General features: G+C 44.7%; 1 long non-coding RNA gene across 1 annotated transcript; it reads right to left on the reverse strand.

Moving 5' to 3' along the window:
• Positions 1-683: 683 nt before the first annotated feature.
• Positions 684-1,465, reverse strand: LOC129753459 (uncharacterized). The gene is made up of 3 exons (XR_008738934.1): positions 1,336-1,465; positions 997-1,272; positions 684-939 (listed from the first exon to the last, which is right to left on the reverse strand). It is a non-coding gene; the product is annotated as an uncharacterized LOC129753459 (long non-coding RNA).
• Positions 1,466-4,826: the final 3,361 nt, after the last annotated feature.

Raw genomic sequence — 4,826 nt, forward strand, 5'->3', positions numbered from 1 at the left:
GCATTTGTAGGATGCTAGCGGCTAGCCATCAAAACTTTTAGATGTAACTTGTTAGATTGTTGCTGATTTTATACATTGTGACTAATTTCATACATTGGAAGAGGCGAATCTGCAAACTAAGAAACGCTCAATTAAAAAGTAATGCCCATCAAAACATAAACGGAATGAGATTTCATTTTGCATATATTATCAGCACAACGAAGATGAGGCCACTTACATGTCTCTGGATGCTGTTCCTTGATGTGGGCAGGTTGCCCTGTTCCGCTTCTCATAGGTCATCATGCAGACATTTGGGATGCAAGGTATTTGAAGCCCTTGTGCTGGTGGTTGAGATCGTCCTACTGCACCTCTTGCACCTTCCCACGTCTTCACCTTTCTGGAACTACTTCCTCGGCACACTGCCCAATGGGCGACCAACAGATTTTCGGCAATCACACCGCACCGGGTGCTGTTTCCTTCGACTCGACACGTGAGTATGCTGCACAAGTCCACATGGGCTTCCCGAGCCCGCCTTTCCAAACCCTGATGGATTTGTGTCATCAGCTGGTTCGCTGGCTTCTGCCGCAACTTCCGCTCCAACCACTTTTTGTTCGAAGAGGTTCGCTGATTTGCTTAATTTGTTTCCCGCGTGCTCGGACCCTGATGAGCTTCCGGATTCTAATTGTGCCCGACGACGGCCTGGAGGGGTATTTCACAAACCCCGCACTGATGAACTTGAACTTTCTCCTGACATACGACTTGACCTCGTTTATTTTTGTTGACCACCCGAGGATACCAACCAGGTGATCAGGAACCGGACCTCTGAAGCCTGGTGGCGTTTTGTTGCTGAAGACGAATGTCTTTCTAGGCGGTGATCCTTCGTAGCTAGGCTCGATTTCAGGCACCGAGGCTACCAACAGCAGCAGCTTTGGGAGAACTGCGCCAAGCCAAAAAACAACCCTGAGGACGAAGCGAGATTAGTTTCCTCTCTATGCTCTGCTTTTTATTTGTTCTTACCCAATATTGGGGCTGTTTCTTCCTTTCCACGGTCAGGTTCTTCCCTCGCCAAATCTGCGCTGTGGTGAATTGTGGCTGACTGCAATACGAAGTGCATTTAGTGCATGAAAGCATGCGCACAATGAGGTTAACTTACCACCGGGAAGGTGTTCGCTTTTTTTGTTCTGGTTTTGCGGAAGCGAACGACTCGACCGGGATGCCTTCTCTCGGAACTTTTTATTCCTGGCTACCAACAGAGACGTTCGATAGCACCGGATCGCAATCCAACGGATTAATCTGCCAAGTTTTGGGGAAGATTCCTTAGTGGCATGTATTTAGCAAAAAGATAATGCAACTCACCAGAATTTGGCAAAGGTTTGCTAGCTTTCTATCCGGTAAAGTTGATTCCTTCGGATGGTGGTTCCGATGATCCGGTCTGCCTTAAGATTGGCCAGGAACGCCTCGTCGAGCCAGCCAGTCACGCCTTCCAAAACGCAAGTCACTTCCACGTCAAAAAATTTGCGCGTTATTTTTCTTTTTTTTTCGTTCGCCTTACACTGGAGCAAATCGGGTTTTCAATTTTGCTTGACGTCTGAGTTGACCGAGGGGTGCAACAATTTAAAGCCCACACTGAGTGGATTTTGTGATTCTATTTTTTGGCCTTGACATGAATAAATGTGTGCTGATATATGCTTACTATAATAACTGTTACAAGATGTACGCATAAAAATGAGGGTTTGTGTTACCCTCTTCCGTCCCTGAAATTTTTACCCGTTACAGTCCCTATACTTGCTAGAGAGGCTAGCCGCCTCAAGCTTGAAATTCTGGGACTGAGCGAAGTCTGATGGCCTAACACTGGAGAACACAAGACACAGTCCGGGCAAGTACTGCTTTACTCTGGCATACGAGGAGAACATGCTACTCGGGAACGAGGAATTGGTTTCCTGTTAAGCCCGCAGGCCTACGCGGCCCTCATAAGATGGGAACCGATAAACGAAAGAATAATCGTAGCCAGATTTAGAACACGGGTTACAGTTTTACAGTCAACTGAACAGCGTAGTAGAGAAAATTCCGAAGGGTCCATTTGGCCGACTTCAACGCAAAGATTGGCTCCGACAATCAGGACCTTGAGCGTATCATGGGGCGCCATGGTCTAGGAGAGATGAGCGAAAACGGAGAGCTGTTTGTAGAATTATGTGGCAACAACAACATGGTGATCGGTGGATCGCTCTTCCCCCATCGACCAGCACATAAGGTCACTTGGGTATCCCGAGATGGCCGAACAGAAAATCAAATCGACCACATCTGCATCAGCTGAAAATGGAGAAGGAGCCTTCTTGATGTCCGCAATAAGCGAAGCGCAGACATTGCATCTGACCATCAGTTCGTCCTTGGTGAGATACGACTGAGAGTTGCGCGTGTCCAGCGGCGAGAGGAGAGAATCGGATGTCGATACGACGTCCGCCGGTTGGAGAATCCAGCAGTGAAAAGGGCATACGTTGAGCAGCTTATATCCTGAGCCTCGGAACGGCCGACAGACGGAACAGTCGAAGAACAGTGGTGTAGAATCAAGAATGTCTTTATCACGACGAACCATGGTACTCTCGGTAAAAGCTGTGGAAGACGAAGTGAATGGATGTCGGATGAAACTTGGAGAATGGCCGATGGTCGGAGAAAGGCGAAAGTCGGAATTGAGCAGGCATGTACCGGGTCAGCCAAAGCAGTCGCCTGCTTACGATATGCGGAGCTGGAAAAGGCAGTTAAACGAGCTTGTAGACGAGACCAGAGAGCCTTAGACCTTTCTCGCCGCCTTAGTGGTGCAAGAATTGCAGTGGTGCAAAAATTAAAAAATAAAAATATATATATATACTTACGTGCAACGTATAGCTTCTAGTTTCAGCTTTCTGGACATTAAGGGAATTTTTTTTAAGCTTTCCGTAGCTGATCTATAGTCTTTTTTCCGAAGGATTTTGTTTCGGTTTTTTTTTCTTATAATTTGAATAAAGCATAGATCACGATAAATCTGGACGCCTTAAAACGGGTCTAACTCGGAGCTATGTAAAAGAAACAAAAATGTTTTGTACTCAAATTGTAGGGATTTTATTGCACTTTAAAGGAAAAATAATAAATAAATTATTCCGACAGTGTTTTGATGAATTTTCGAACTTTTCGTCGAGTACCACTCATCATAGTTTGGACACCCTATTTACAATGTTCCGAAAATCGCTCAAGAAAAGCAATCAGGATTCGTTTCAAGCTACAATACTTACACTTCCGAGTGCTGTGATATGCACGTGGTGAACGTATCCGTTGAATATTTGTCGAACATCAACACTAACTAGATACATAAAAATATACCATGCCCCATCGGGGGCTACCGTTGCTAATCATCACGTGCCTTTTCAAAGGTGATCGACATACTTGATGATAAATTTTGAACATCGTTACCACAATCATTCACTAACGCCTATCCTCGCATCATTGTTCAGAATGTTCATTTTTGATAGGCGATCATGAATGTCTCAGAAGGAAAATCTGAAGAAATACCAGAACCAAATGTTGAAAAAAGCCGTAGCACATGCTGGACAGTTCATTGCGATTACTAAGTCATGATTTTGTTCTTCTACGCAAAGCTTTTCGCTTAAAAATCATATTGCAACCTTCACGCATCGCTCAGAACTGATACATATCAGTTGTGATCCTATAAGGTTGAAAACCATCAAGGAAGGCAATCACCATCGAGACGTTCATTTCTGATAGTCTGCGTCCTTCTTTACCACGTCATGTTTTGGGGGAATGTTTCAAATATAGAAGCGTCGTTGTCAGGCATGATTGTTTATATGGTTTGGTTGAAGAAGGAAAAATTGACTGCTTCGTTTTTTGGCTCTCAATGCAGTAAAGCATGGCTAATCAGCGGCGATTTTGTTCCACAATTTCTTCATCTCCGTTGCATCCCGAGTCGTCCTACCATTCTTCTTCATCTTCTGCTTGACAATTGCCCAACAATTTTCAATAGGGCGGGATTGAGGGCAGTTGGGTGAGTTGATGTCCTTTTTGACAAAATCCACCCGTTGGCCCGATACCACTGTAGTACTTTTTGCTGTCTTGCCAAATGTGGCGAAAACTTTACTGGTCCTTTCTTTTATTTAATGTGCAATTACCTTGCCAGATCAAATACTTTCTTGCAAAATTATCAGCAGAAACGAATTCGAACTTGCCGGGGACATCACCCCGACCAGTGGTTTTATAAAATTTTTGGCCAGGAAGCTGCCCAAAATCCATCTTCACGTACGTTTCGTCATCCATGAGGATGCATCCATCGTACTTCGTTGGAATCTTGTTGTATAACTTCCGGGCACGTCCTTTGGCTACTAAATTCTGCTTCAATGTCCGGTTTGGTTGCTTACTGGCCCGATAGGATAGCATTCCTTCGCGCAAACGAATCCTTCTGAAGGTGCACAGGTCGGCGTTGAATTTCTTGGCGATGTCGTAGTCCGACTACCCTGTGTTTGCCTTGATCGTTCTCAACACCTTCAAATGCAGTTTTCGATCCTTAATTCTACTATGACGCTTTGTATGAACCTGCTGATCGATAGTATGCATCTCACCTCACGGAAACGTTTGAGAACTGCACACGGTTGATTTAACAATTTTTAACGATTTCGTGATTTTTGAACCCGACCACGTCGGGTTTTTGACGTGGGTGTCCAAAATTTATTTTCGTCTCGCGGCTTCCATCACGTGTAACTTTTTTGGAACAAAACGAAACACAATGAAATTTTCAGCACTGATAGAGGAAACATTTCCGAACAAAGTACTGTCAAAACAATCCAGATCCAACAACTAGGAGC

The sequence above is a fragment of the Uranotaenia lowii genome, chromosome 3 (assembly GCF_029784155.1).
Source record: "Uranotaenia lowii strain MFRU-FL chromosome 3, ASM2978415v1, whole genome shotgun sequence".
NCBI lineage: Eukaryota > Metazoa > Arthropoda > Insecta > Diptera > Culicidae > Uranotaenia > Uranotaenia lowii.